Source organism: Talpa occidentalis, unplaced genomic scaffold (genome assembly GCF_014898055.3).
Source record: "Talpa occidentalis isolate TD23 unplaced genomic scaffold, MPIMG_talOcc4v2.1 talOcc4.11, whole genome shotgun sequence".
Lineage (NCBI taxonomy): Eukaryota > Metazoa > Chordata > Mammalia > Eulipotyphla > Talpidae > Talpa > Talpa occidentalis.
In genome coordinates, this window is record NW_023601104.1 from 34529261 (window position 1) to 34544610 (window position 15350).

Genomic DNA, 15350 nt, shown 5'->3' on the forward strand with positions numbered 1-15350 from the left:
CATAAATATTCTGGACTGCTACTGGTGATGACATAGTCACAGCAGGACACAGCACCCCACACGTGGGAAACATGCAATTCCATTATTTTTAGCTTGCAATCACAAATTACAAGTTTGACATAAGACATAGTAATTACTGGAATTGCCACAGAGAAAATAATTTTATTGTGAGGCCATTCTTTTTTCCATTCTATAATCTTTCCTTTCTCCGTTGCAAATGTTCTGTCATGGTGTTTTGGACGTTTGATGCTTCCTGGACCTCCTTACCAGTTGTAGCGGCAGTGAAGAAGGTGAAATGGGTGGAGGGTGAGGCATAGTGTGCAGAGCATCCAGCACAGAATGGAGGTGCAAGCGATCTTTCTCCTTCCACCTTCCCTCTTATATGCCTGCCTCTCCAGCTTCAGAGCCACTACTTCTGTTCAAGCTCTCATTACCCTTCTAGGGTCTGGACAATGGCACCCCAACTAGTCTCTTTGCCCTGTTTTCTTTTGCCCCCCAGCCCATGTTACAGGCTGCCCCTGCATAGCTCTTCCTGAAGTCCAGCTGGATAGTGTTAGTCTCAAGCGACAAGACTGGTTGGTTCCTGAGCTTCTGGAATGCCTGCCCCCTCCCCCCCGGCCTTATGCCTCCAAGCTAATCCTCCTCCACAGTCCTCTTTCTAGTTGTCCCCAAACACCCAGAGGGTTTTGCCCCCATGATTGTTCACTGATCTCCATCCTTGAGGCCACACTATCTTTCTTTCTTTCTTTTCTTTTCTTTCTTTCTTTCTTTCTTTTTTTTTTTTTTTTTTAAAATGCTCGCCATCTCTTTTTTTTCCTTTAATATTTATTTATTTATTTATACAAGCACCGGGTACAGTCAGAAGCGCGGGAGGGTGAGAGAATTCACCAGAGCCAGAGCGGGGAGCAGAGCAGGCAGAAGGACCGAAGTACACTGCTGAGGGGAGCAGTGGGCGGCAGGAGAGGTCTGCGCGCCATGTGGGACCCTCCTCTGGTGGCCGGGGAGCAGCCGGGAATCGAACAGGCGCCACGGAGGCTGCGGGCAGCTTCGCAACCCAGCGCTCAACCGCTGCACCACCGGGGAGGCCCCTCTTTCTTTCTTTCTTTCTTTCTTTCTTTCTTTCTTTCTTTCTTTCTTTCTTTCTTTCTTTCTTTCTTTCTTTCTTTCTTTCTTTCTTTCTTTCTTTCTTTCTTTCTTTCTTTCTTTCTTTCTTTCTTTCTTTCTTTCTTTCTTTCTTTCTTTCTTTCTTTCTTTCTTTCTTTCTTTCTTTCTTTCTTTCTCTCTCTCTCTCTCTCTCTCTCTCTTTCTTTCATCTATCCACTCATACAAGAACAGGGGTACAGCCCAGATGTGCAGGAGGGTGAGAGGACTCACCAGAGACAGAGCGGGGAACAGAACAGGCAGACCAACTGAAATACACTGTTGAGGGAAGTAGCGGGCGAGACAGGAGAGGTCTGCCGTGCCATGTGGGTATCTCAGCAGCCGACCAGGATTGAGCCCACACTGCAGAGGCTGCAGGCAGCCTCACAGCGCTGAGCTCAACTGCCTGCACCACCAGGGAGGCCCCACACTATTTTTCTCTTCAGGTACACAGTTTCTCTGCCCAGTCTGTGCAGCCCTTCCCCCACACTGTCCCTTGCAGAGCCAACCCACGGCACTCAGTAAACTGGCTGATTGGCCAAAAGTGCACCTCCAATGATCTGGAGAGAGAAGGGCCTCATGTGTTCACTGACGTATTTTAAGACCCCAGGAGGCCTGCTTGGCAAGGGCTCTGCTAATGATGTAACATGCCCCAAACTCGACAGATCTGCCAAACCTGGGCTGTGCTTGGGCTGGAAGAATCAGTGTAGCCGGCATAAGTGTGAGCTGCCTGGGAGATTCAATCATGTGTCCTGCTTCTGTGCCTGAGTCCCGCCATCGAGCTCCCACTGGCCTACCACACTGTGCCCTTCCTGTCCCTAGTGTAACAGGAAGTGGTTTGATGACCCTAAGTCCCCTTCAGGCTTGGTCATTCCAGTTGATTTTGTTGAATTAGCTGGCTCATTTGTCTCTGAGCTGGAAGACAGTCTTGCAGGCAGCTGCAACCTGCCTGGAACTGGAGGCACCTTGTAGGAAGGTCTCCCTTCCTCCCCAGAGTGTCTCCACTCTAAGCCTTCTGCCTTGGGATGGGCTGTGCAGGCAGGCAAGAAACAGACTACACTTCACTGGGACTCATCTGACTGGGCTAAGCTGCCAAAATCTTCTCAGATGCCAAGAACTGATCCAGCACCCCCAAACCATACTGCTAAAGAGGGTTGAATGGCAGCTCCCAAAAGGAGATGTCCACATCCTGATACCCAGACATTTGGAGTGTTTCTTATATGGCAAGAGGGTCTCTGCAGGTATGACTAAGTTAAGGCTCTTGAGATGAAGAGCTCCTCCTGGGTCATCCAGGTAGGCCCTAAGTCCAGTGACAAATGTCCTTGTAAGAGACAACACACGGGGGACACTGGGCAGGGAGGAGGCCATGTGGGCAGGGAGGCAGAAGTTGCAGGTGTGCAACCACAAGTCCAGGAAGGCCTGGACCCCATAAGCTGGAAGAGGGCAGGAAATAATCCTCCCTAGAGCCTCTAGAGGGGGCGTAACCCTGCTGCCAATTGGATACCAGACTTTGGGCCTCAGAACTCTTGCTTTCAGCCATCCAGTTGGTGGTAGCTGTTCCTGCAGCCCCGGACACCAGCATCCACCTTCCAGCAGCTGCCCCCTGCCCACCCCCAGCATTGCTCTGCACAGCAGCCTCTGTCTTATGGGTTAGTCACGGGCCTGTTTGTCTTTCAGCTGCCAGGGCTCCTGCTCTTTCTCCCCCAGCAGCCTTCCTAGAGGACTCAGAGGGCGCTTTTTCTTCAAATAGCCTCCCTGCTGGGGAAGCTCTCCTGTTCCCCTCAATCCCTGCCTGAGCCCCGAGGTCCTTTAACTGCTTGCCCCCAGCTCTGGCCACCACAGACCTCTGGCCACTTTCCGTCTAGTCTTATCGTTGTGTCCCTTTGTCCTTCCAGTAGGTAGCAGGCCTATCTGCCACTTTAGAGAGCTCAGGAGAGACTTGAGAGGCCACTTCTCCCCATTCAATAATGAGAAGGAGCCTCAAAGAGGTAGGGGGCCCCTGACCATTCTGCCAAGGTCAGAGATACAGAGTCCTGGGTTCCTTTCAGTCTGGCTCTTCCTGCTGCAGCACATCCCTGCCCTCCCCCAGCAGAGCCTTCCACAGACCTTGGTGCTTGGTGTAATGCTTGATTTCTCTGCATTCCAAAATGGATGTCCTGTTGCTGGAGTCGCTTGATTTCTCCCTGGGCTGGAATGCCAGGAAACCACAGGTCTCTGGCTTCCTGTGACAGTAAGTGCACAGGAAAGCTAAGGAACACCCACCTTGGGACCATGGCCTGGACTGCTGGGGTTTGGACCGAGGGCCTCTGTGTGAAGCTGAGAACTGGCGGCGTGCAAGAGAAAGCAGGCTTGCACTCATGTCTTCGTCACTGTGTAAGATGATGAACGACTGTCCCCTTTCTGGATTTATCTCTCTCATCTGCAAAATGGACAGAGTTGAATGATTGTTATCTGCCTCAAAGTCAATGAAAGATGGGGGATAAGGGAATTGAACCAGCAGAGGTCTCTAAAATACCCTTAGGTCATTAGCTTTCAGCATTCCTGCAACCTTTAAATGTGGAGTGCAAATGTAATAGGGGCCTAGACCGCTGATCTTAACCCCCACCTCCCCCAGGGCTTCCAGGGATAATCTCTCCAGCCTTTATTTTCCTTAGCTGCAAAATGGAGATAATAAGGATAATAACACTGGGTCCTGGGTCATCATGAGGATTAAATAGAAGAATAGACACAAAAACATTAATTCAAGAGGATACTTGCACTCTTATGTTTATTGCAGCACTATTTACAATAGGTAAGATATGGTAACAACCCAAATATCCAAAAATAGATGCCTGGATCAAGAAGATGTGGTATATATACACAATGGAATACTATTTAGCAATCAAAAAAGATAAACTCATGCCATTTACAACAACATGGATGGAGCTGGAAGGGATTATGCTGAGTGTATTTAGCTGGAAGGAAGAAGGCAAATATCAGATGTTTCGCTTACAGGAGGAATTTAGGGAAACCAAATTAGGGATCAGGAAAAAAAATTATAATAAATTAAAAAACAAAATTTACAGGCAACTATTAATCAGAGACACTCACCAGGAGGGAGGGAGGGAGAAGGAGCAAAACAGGGGAGGGAATGTGTCCTTACACAAGGGACTATGGTGATGGTACACAGGTGAATTGGTGGTGCAAATTTTACAGGGACTGCACCTGAGAGGAGAAAGCATGCATTCTACAGAAAGGAAGAATGATCTAAAATATATAGAAAATAAAACAAAACAAAAAATAAATATAAACAATGTATAAAGTAGGAACATGGAGGTCTGAGTGTATTAAGTCCCCAGTGGTTAATCCCAAGGGGATGCACAGAGCCCAGTGTCCAGTATATGCTAGATGCTCAGTACATCTCATTACCCACAGAGCCATGTGCCAAGGCTGGCACACCAGAAGTTTCCAAGGCTCAGTGGAAGGTCAGGCCTGAAGGTCACAGGAGGAATGAAGGAAGAGAAGTGGCTAGAGGCCTATCCAGAAATCAGCACCAGAACATGTTGCCAAGAGCCACTACAGAGTAGAGAGAGGACAGGGTTTGGCATCTGTCCATTCTGGGTTCAAATCCTAGCTTTGTCATTCACAAGCTGGGTGACCCTGAGCAAGTCACTTAGCTTTTCTGAATGTCAGTTTTACCTCTGAAAAATGAGAATGAGTAATGCCCACCTCGTTCAAGCCCTGGGAGGGTTCAGTGAGGGTATGTGTGTAAGGTCCCTTACACAGAGAAGTCATTCAACACGCAGGGACAGTCCCTTGCCCTCCCCTGCTTCCCTGTCAACAGCATTGAGAGTAAGGGGCAATTGGTAGGTTGAAGATACCACAGAGGAAGCTCTGATGATGCCAGGAGAGGCTGAGTATTGGATAGCAAAGCTGCTCTCCTTCTCCAGAGGGCATCTCCAAGTCACTGTGCAGCAGGACAGACGGCCACCCCATCAGGCTGCCTCTAAAAATAACCTCCCATATTGCTCCCAGCACTGGCGCCTGCTCTGGGCTTCCTCCTGGCACGGACCCTGCCCTGGCCTGGTTCTGCTTATGGCTCTGTCTCTGCTGGGCTTGTGAACAGCAACACAGGCAGGATAAGAGAACTGGGGAGAGGCAGGGGTGCTTTGTGGAGCAGCGAGTCCTTGGAGCAGTGAGCAGTCTAGGAGCAGGTTGAGATGGGACCTGGACCAAGCCCAGAGATGCTCCACTAATTTCATCTTCCTCTTATGTCTGCGTGCCAGGGACGCTTGAAGGAGGAGGCTGGTCCTCTAAGTCTAACCCCTAGGGGCTGCGCTCTGTCTACCCAAGTCCCCTTGTCTGATTGAGCAGAGGCAGGTCTCAGCGGGGCCTTGACACCTCCCCTGGTCCCCAAGAGAGGAGGGTTGTGCCTTAAAATGTCTCGATAATACTCTTCCCAGCAAGGTCCTGCACACAGTAGGCACTTGGGGAATCGCACACGCTGAAGAGTGGAAGGACGCAGACTTTGCACTTGGATAGAGCCAATTTGCATTTGGACCCAGATTTAGAGAAATGGCGTCACCTCTCTGAACCTTAAAATGTGAACATAGTCTAGATCCCCAATTCTAGGGGAACATTTACACTCCTGCTTCCACTCAGGCCCTCTTGGAAGGCTGCATGGGAGAAAATAGGCAGTGATACTCAAGGAACCCCAGCTGCAGACTGAGCACCCTGAAATGTTGGCTGGCACCTCCCCCACTCATAGACCCTACCTGGCCACAGGGCTTGTTAGCTTCATTCTGAGGATAAGGAACTAAAGCCCTGGGCACAAAGACTTGACCAAATTTAAGGTAATCTAGCCACATAGTGGGGAATGGATATTGGGTTCTGAACTTCCTGACCCCAGGGCTGTGCCCTTTCCGTTGCTGGGTAAAGACGGGGGAAGCCTAGAAAGAAGGGAAAGAAAAGGAAGGTGGTGGTGGTATGTGTGGTGGGGGAACGCGGAGGATGAGGAAGTGAGAGAGGCCCAAGGGGTGAGAAAGAGGGAGTGGGTTGGGAGGTCTCAGCTGCAGGCTGAGAGGCAGGATCTCATCTGCGGCGCATGGTCAGCTGCAGCTGGCTTCATCCAGGTGGGCAATGGGTGGGCCAGGAAGCGGGGCAGAGCTGGGTGGGCCAGCATGGTCTCCAAAGCCTTCGTGGAGGGTGTGTGGGTCGGGAGGTGGGAAGGAATGGCTAGAAGTCTGGGGGGACTTTGGAGAGGGGTCAGCCCTGCTGGGGTCCAGGTGGGCTGAGAGTGGTGATCAGAAGCAATTCATTCCGGGGTCAGCTTTGCTTCCCTCACCTGGGGTGTGGTGCTATGAACACAGGGTTCTTTCTAATGGGGGGAAATCCCGTAGCTTTGGGGCCACCAATTACCCCATCTGAGGTTTGGACACCACTCTGAGACCTCTCTCAGGGAGTCCGCGTGGACAGGAAGTGAGACCCCCTCTGAAGTCCTTTAGCAGAGAGGGCATGTGGTGAGGCCTGTGACTGTGCGGTTGCTGCAAGGCTTACATGAGACAGGAGCAGGAACGCCAGAGCACAGAACTAGCATGTTCCAGCGCTCAGCTTATCACTGCCACAAATCTTTCTTGAGGGCCGGGGAGGCAGCCACGCGTGGAGGGGCTGGGGGTCCTTACCCTCCCGGAGAGTCCTCCCGGGCAGCCGCTCAGGGCCGGTGGGCTGCGGCGGGGCCCTGCAGGCTCACCTCGCCCCAGCCCTCTCTGCACAGAGGTGCAGCCCTGCTCGCAGGCCGAGTCTGGAGTACTTGATGAGGGCATCGGAAACATCCAAGAAGGGAGAGGAAAAAGTGAAGCTGCTAATTAGCTGCTGGGGATGCTGGGAACATCTCTCCGGCTCCTCCCGGGGCTCAGGCTGATGAGGAAGCAGCCCTGGGGGCCGGGCCGGCTCACTCTCTCCTTTCATTAACGTGCCTTCCACTGGGCTGTTTCCACGCAGGAGTTTCCATGCCAGGCTCTCAGCGTCCCCAGGGCGGGGGGCGGGGAGGGAGTGCCAGCTGGGGTGGGGAAAATGGCTGCGGCTCTGAGGTCAGAGGGTCTAGATGCAAATCCCAGCTCTGACATCTACAAAGGCATCTTCTGGGGCAAGCCATTCAGTCTCTCCGGGGCCCCTAATCCCCCAGTTGTGATGGTGGGGTCACAGTGCACTTCTTGTGGCAGAGGTGTGTTAATTAAGAAGGGGGGTATTTATACTTTGCAGGAGTACGCTGGGTGGGTTAGCCTCAAGGAAGTCAGGAGAGAGAGTGCTGGATCACCAAGAGTATAAGACCAAGGAAAGGGGAGCTGGGAGGGAAAGAGAAGCTAAGAGATGAGATGGCATAAGAGCCCCCCGCTTTTAAACGTGAGCCCTCTTGCTGGGTTGGGATCTGGCCCACCCTCCTCTTTGGGTTTCTGGCTAAAGAAGAGCCTCAAAAAGGGGTTGGCCCTGTTCCAGTCACCTCCCACCCAAATTCCCAGCCCCACCCCAAGAAAAGCTGGATTCTGAACCCTAGAAAGTGTTTCTGCCCCTCTCTGGGTCTGGGGCTACAGGTAGGACCCCATCACCAAGATGAAAGGGCCTAGAGGGCTTTCAGGACAAGTCCTGCACCAGGAATTAGGGGGCTGGCAAAGGGCCAGTTCTTTCTCTGGGGCTTGGTTTCCCCACCTGGGAAAAATAGGACCAACAGCATCTACCTCTAGGGCTGACACATGTATATGGACATGATATACCTTTGCAGAGGTCTTTCTCCCCGAGGTTCCTTCTGGGGCTCTGGCCTAATCTCTGCCTTGTAGAAACTGAGCATTTAAGAGGCAACAGATGGGCAGGACTCCTGTCAGGCTGCTGGGGCCCCAGGGCTAAGTGCCAAGCCTTTCCTGAGCAAGAACATGAAAGAACACGCTCTGCCAAACACTTTTCTGGGAATTTTACATATATTTTTAGTAACTTATTTAATCATCACAACCCAATAAGGTGGTTGTTATACTATTATTATCACCCCCCCCATTTCACAGAGGGAGACACTGAGGCACAAAGAGGTAAAGCGACTTGCCTGACGTCATACAGCCGCTGAAGGGTGGAGCTGGGATTGAAGCTCAGCTGTCTGGCTCTACATCCTGCCCACTGCTCTTTACTGCTTGTTGTAGACCCCCCAGATGTTCTCAGATTCTGCAGCAGTTAGCTGCTGCTGTGTAAGATATGGTTTTAAAAACGAAGCAACTTATTATTAATGATTTTGTAAGTTGGCTGACTTCCCGGGGCTGGCTTGGCCGCATTCCACAGGGGGTCTGCTGGGGCACCTGCAGGACTGGAGGTTCCACTAGGGCCTCCTTCCTGCCTGCTGATGGCTGTTCACTGGAGGCCTGCTTCTCCTCCAAGTTCCTCTCGTCTTCTGTTGGGTAGGCTAGCAGTCTCAGGGCACAATCCAAGGGCAGGAGGAAAAGCTGCAAGGCTTGAAGCCCAAGCTGCAAAACCTACAAGGTGATTCTGTCACGCTCTGTCAATCCTAGCAAGTTTAGTTTCAAGGGGTGGGGGAAACGGATTCTTCCTAAGAGGAGAAACAAAGACTATATGGGCATATTCAGTTTGTTAAAAAAAAAAGCCAGAATTCAACGATTGGGGTACCTTTTACTTGTGAACTGGGCCTTATTTATTATTTTTACTTTGTCTGAACCCCAATTTCCTTCTCCATATAATGGGACATTATTAATCTTCTCTTGTCAGGCATGAGGATGACTGTGAGAAAAATGCCATGAAGTGCTTTGCACAGTGCCTGATACATGGATAGCAGTTGTTACAATTAATAGACTCTGTCCTTACTAGTCCATGAACTTGAAGCAGGAAAGGACTTTGAGGAAACTTCAAGAGGCCTGATGTGCTACTCAAGAGGGCTGAAGGCTGACCAGTTATCCTGATCTCCTGACTCCCCATCCAGTGCTCTTTCCACCACACAAGCTGCCGCTCTTAGACCAAAGCAGAAAAGACCAATATTCCAGAGCAGGGACAGCCAATCGTTTTTCTTATACTTGCTGCTGTGATGGATGGGAGGTGGCTGCTTTGAGTCCTGTGCTAAAAAAAGCCGTGAGGGCTGGTCCAGACTCAGTGGCAGGGAAGCGGGGATGGATCCGTGGTGTTGGCCCCAGGCCCAGGATGGGGTATGGCCATGCATGCTGTGGTCTGCCACCCTGTTCTAGCTTTAGCTTCCACCTCACCTGCCGTGACATGGCATGAATCAGGTGCACCAGGCCCTTCATTCACAGAGTGTGTGAGGCCCAGAGCGATCAGCGGCCACATGGCAGGACTATTCCCTTGTTGGAGACTTGCCCGGTTTCCTTTTCTCCCAAGTCCTTGGGAAGTGAAGTCTGGATAGGTTTGTGTCCGGCTCCTGCTGCCTAAGTTTTCATCTCCAGCTCACAGGTGGAGAAACAGGGAGGGCTTCCTGTTCCAACACAGGCCTCCGGGGCCCCCCCAGATGCAAGGCAGACAGTGCAGGGGAGAGGGCTTCTCCGCTCTTTGTTTGGATTCAGATAAGAGCCTTTACAAGCTTCTTGAGATCATGATGAAGGCCAGCCAATTCTATTTTCACCCGAAGATCAGTCATGTCTTTCCCTGCCCTACGCTCACATCAGCTGGCGCGAACTCAGGCAGGGCGGGCACCCGGTTAGGAGCGAGGGAGGAGAGGTTGCTCAGGCACCCGGGGCCAGCAGGCTGGGAGCTCCTTTCCCAGGCAAAGACATGACACAAATCTTCCCACTGCCCGGCCAACTCCTCCTCGCATATCTGCCGGGGGTGACACTCAGACAACGTCTGCGGCAGGGCCCGGCCATTAAGGAATTCATTAATCAGAATCCTGTTTACAGCTCTCTGGCAAGCGATCATAATTTACTGGCTCAAGCCAAGACCCTGGGCCTTCCTGCAAACTGCTGTGACATTTGGTGAAAATATCAACTGGGGACTGGGCCAGGCCAGGAGGTGTGTGTGCAATTCATGCTGACTTGTGAAATGGAGGCGCTGTGGGGGCCACAGGCACCAGGGAAGGCTGGAAGGCAGACTGTCGCTGGCCCGGGGTGTCATCTTGGGCTAGTCATTTCTCTCTCACTTCACATCTGTACTGTGAGGGCTTTGGAGTAATCCCATGGCAAATCTGTCAGCCCAATGTCTGGCCCTGCAAGGATCAGTCTGCACTTAATAAAAAAAAAAAAAGAGGAATCCTTTACCAACATTTATAAACTGCAGATTTCATAGGACTATCCAGATTCCAGTAGGACACTGGGTGTTTACTCCTATATGGGCATGTTGCTTGGAGCTGAGTAGTCCCTGTCATTTCCAAATAGGTCTATGATCTTGGCTTTGCCTAGGTTAGTGTCAACTCCTGTTACCATGACATCCATGTACGGTTGTATGGGTAGCGCCCTGCACAAAGCAACAATCTGTGGGACAAAATGGAAGGTGAATTTCCACAATCTTCACGCCATGCCGTAGGTTCTGCTGTGGGCCATGGTTTGGTCAGGGGAAGAGGTATGTTTTTTTCTAATTTTCACAAAGACATAGTTAGAACTGATGGTCCTGCCTGGGTCCACAAAGCTCCTGTGGTTTACATTCTGCGGAGATTGAGGGTGGGTTTTCCTCAGAGGGACATAGGCTGGAGACTGTCTGCTACTGGTAAGGGCTCGGGGTTCACTTAGATGACCTCAGAAGTCCTTGAGGCCATGGGAGAGCATGATGCATGGGCAGGAAAGAAGCTGCAGATACAGCTGGTGGTACTGGAGATGTGAGTTGGGCTGTGGGCCTGAGCTCTGGGGAAAAGGTGGGAGGCCAGCAGGAAGGAGAGAGGTGAGCACACCCCTCCTTGCCCAGACTCCTCTTGTGGAGTCCCACAAAGCAAACCCTGGTTTGTGGGGAGTTGCCGGGGCCCAGCTGCCTCATGGTCCCCATACATACAAGATCCCATGGCAAGCTCACGGCAGGGTAAAACTAGACCCGTCCCCTCTAGATTCTTGGAGAGTAGATTCCTCACATCCAGGAGGTCTACCCTGATCCCTATAAAACTCAGAAGTAGGAGCACACCAGGTCCTTTGTGGGACATGGGTGGAATGGAGAGGTCCGAAGGAGTTGGTATTCGGAAACCTGGCTGGGAGAGGGAAGGTGTTCTAGGCCCAGAGATGACAAATGCTCAGGTAACTGGCAGAAGGAGCCCATCATTACCTTTGGCGCCTCAATCTTCTCTCCAGGTGCTCAGAACTTTTTCAATCATCACTCCTTTGTTGTCGCATTCCACCCTCACTGTCACCTACCTGACTCTGGCGCTGACCTTCTGTAGACCAGGAGTTGCCAATCCACAGCTTGCAAGCCAACTCCAGCTTACTGCCTGGTTTGGTAAATGTTATTGAAATACAGTCACACTCATTTGTGTACATGTTGTCAGTGCTTGTTTTTGTACAGCTGCGGGATTGAGGGGTTGCAAAGGAGACTGAATGGGTCAATATGCCGGGAGAAGTACTATCTCACATCTTATAGGAATATTTTGCCAATCCCTATCTTAGACCCACCATTGTTTTTGAAATTAGAATCCTGATTAAATGACTAGCTAATTATAATTTTTTTCTTATTTTACAAATGAGAACAGAAACCAGACCAAGGTGACATAGGCAATGAGAGACAGAACTGGCATCTGAACCCAGACTCTGGAGTCAGTGCTCCCTGCCTAAGCAAGGTCACGCTACCAAATTAGTAGTGAGATTTCCAACCACAAACCAATGCCTGGAGCACGGGTCAGACCGCAGCATCTTATGACCTCAGTATTGGCCATTTTCTTCCAAAGCCACTCCCCTTCCTAACCTATCACAGACTGTGTATTTTGGGTGGGTCAATGGAAGAATGTTGTATGAGAACCTATATGCAACTCATCTCTTATTTGAGATCTTTGAATCGGGACCAGGAGCTAGTACTTTTGTGCTATTTGGAATGTGGACATTTGCACACAGCAGCACTGATGCTTGTTGTTGCCATCAGCAAGGAGAGAAGGGTCTGCTGAGTGGCTGCCCAGGGCCTAATATTGCAGGGGGAGCACTTACCTGGCTTAGGAGAATGAATAGGATTCAAGCACATTTGAAACATATGCTGGTACAACTGACCCACAGTCTAGGTCCTTATGTTGTTTGTTTCATGTTGATGGATGCACTGATTTTATATCCTAAAAAAAAAAACATCCATTTGTTGAAATGGGTCCTTATGCAATACCACAAAGGCAAACTCACTTAAATTTTGTACATAATTATTTTTAAAATTTATATATATAATGTAAATCTCTCACATAGCACTATGCAGTCATTTTAACACAAATCAGTTTTTCAGATTATTTTTATTGTTCAGGTAAAATAGGTCAATGTGATGAATTGCTGCAAGGGTGTTTTACATTTATCTGTTTTGTTAGTCCTCATGAATGCTAGGACTTCTTTGCCTTGGACAAAATGGAAACATGTTTAAAATGAGAACATTTCCCAAAGAGAGGCTAATACCAGTACATCAAGCTAACATTCAAAATTGCACCAAGTACTGCCTGTATGGTGCTGCTTTTCCAGAAAGTTGTTCTTTCTGATTCTGATGACTAAAGGCATGCCTATAAATCAGCAGCTCCAGTAGGGAAAATGCTGCACTGTCTAGAACAATCACTTTGGTTTACTTGCTGAACCGAACAGGTTTATGTCCTTGGCAGTAGATTTAATTGCTATCAAACAGCAGGTTGCTCATCAGTCAAGGCATAGATTTGAAATATAAAAACAGTCTTGTAACTTGATAAATAATCTTTGGCATTTTGGAATCTTCTGGAAAAATCCAGCTTTCTGAATAATTGTTTGTTCTCCTTTTATCCAGAACTTTCTTTTATGTTATCTCATCATCCAGTCACCACCGGGGTTTGGTGGGCATTGCCACCCTCCCTGCAATGCTGAAGACATGGAGGCTGGGAGAGTCAGGTGGCTTCATGTGGCTCATCTCCTCTTCAGCTCTGCTTTCAGACTGTGTTCCTTGATGGAAAGGAACACTATTGTACTTCTGTTTACTTTGATTCCAGTTGTCGTTAATTTCAAGAGCTCCTTCCAATAGAGACAAAAGAATAGGCCTTGAGACACTATCCATGGGTGCCTGCAGAATGGTCACTTTTTAGGGGGGTCCCTGGTGGCCAGGATATGAGACTTGAAAGGGAAAGGCATCAGAGAGCACAGGCAAAAGCTTGGTTTGGGCGCCACAGTGAGAATCTAGATCCATTTTCTCATGGTGCCACTGGCTAACTAGGTAACCTTGGGGGTTATTCCAATTTCTTTGAACCTCCTTTTCTTCACTCTTAGAATGAATGTTCTGATGCCTATCCCTTAACTCTACCAGGGGCTTGTAGCTTGGAAGACTGAAATGACATAATATATGTCAGGTTCCTGCCACTTAGGAAGCTGCTCAGGGATGACAATTATGATTATCTAGGCCAGTTCATTTTCTCCTCTGCCCCCGAACAGAATCACACAGCCTGTGCTTCGCTAAATGCCTGGAATCTGTTCCTGAAGACTCTGCTGTTATAAATGAAAAGCCGTTAAATGAAAAACCCATTCCATAAATTTTAATGGGAAAAATTATGACGCCTTCCATCCCAGCGTACGGCTTTGAGGCTGCCCCCTGGGCAGTGTCTCCAAGGATATGGGCTGGGAGTTTCTGTGCAATGGAGCATGACCACATGCATGCGCAAGCCTGAGAATGCCCGCCTGGCCCCACTGCCTCCTTCACTGCAGCAGAGCGTGGTGCTCCCCACCTCTCCCACGCCTGGGAATGTGCTGGGGTTTGGGGCTTGACACTGAAACAGTGCTTTAAAATCAGTGTCACTTATAGGAGGAATGTAGAGGATCCAAATAAGGGATCAGAAAAAAAAAAGTAATTATAATAAAGTAAAAATCAAAATCAACAGGCAACTTATAAACAGAGACATTCTGGAGGGGGGAGAAGTGAGTAGGATTAAAACAGGGGTGGGAAGAGCACAAAGGACTATGGTGACAGTGCACAGGAGAATGGGTGGTGGGACTTTCATGGGAACAATAACCGAGATGAAAATGCATATATTGTACAAAAATGAAAAATGATGTAAAAATATATAAAATGTAATAATAATTAAAAAAAAATCAGTGTCAGCTACCTGAGCCCCATTTTGCAGATGAGAAACCACGACCAGACCTGCTCAAGGACTCCATGGAGTGAATGGTCCACTCTGACAGGCCTGGCTGCTCCCTCCAGGCTCCGGCTGCTCCCACCTGCATGTGGGAGGAGAGGGCCTTTGCTCATCCAGGCTTTCCTGAAATTAGTCCTGGGGGTCTCAGATAATCATTCTCCAGGGATAAATGACTCTTGGTTGTGTAGGTTGGGCCTCTGCTGCAACTGGACTTGCACACGGGGGGGTCTGGGGGCTGATGCACAGTTCCCTCTAGGTTTTAGAGTTAGTAAATCCCAAATGCTCGCCATGTGAATGGGGAGAGTTACTAGCTGGACCACTAGGCTGGTGTGCTGGGGGTCTTTGCAACCCCATCCTTCACAGCAGTCTCCGGGACAGGTGGAGAGTTGGGGGAGGAAGGGAGGGGACAGAGGCAGGGCTTGATTTAGAGTAGCCAGGTACACAGCTGAGCCTCCCCAGCCCCCTCCTCAGCTGCCAAGCTTCTTTCTGGATACCAGTGGTGATGAGAGCTTACACCACCTGAGAAGCTGCCAGCTCCTGTTCCACTAGGCCGTGCCAGGCCTTGTGTGTGCATTGGAACATGCTTGGGAGCGAAGGATGTGTGTGTTCACTGGCAAGGAGATGCACCTATATGCTGTGAGGAGAGAGACTGGGGAGGAGGAGGGGGAAGGGAGGAGAGAGGAGGAGGGAAGAGAAGGCAGGAAGAGCAGGACGCCAGAGCCAGGGGCCTTTTCTGGAGTCTAGAGCTTGCACTGTGCCGCCTGCCCACGGTTGGGTGCAGGATCAGGCTGCTGTCCCAGGTCAGGGGTCAAAGGCACAGCAGTGCCCAGAGGGACTAAGCAGGTACGTGAGAACTAGGTCGGCGGCTGCCAAGTTGGAGAGGAACGTGGCTAGCTAGAGAGGCTTATCCAAAGGTCCACATGGCTCCACTTTATCACAGCCATGTGTCACCAGATTTCCCAATCCAGAAGCTGAATTTCTAATT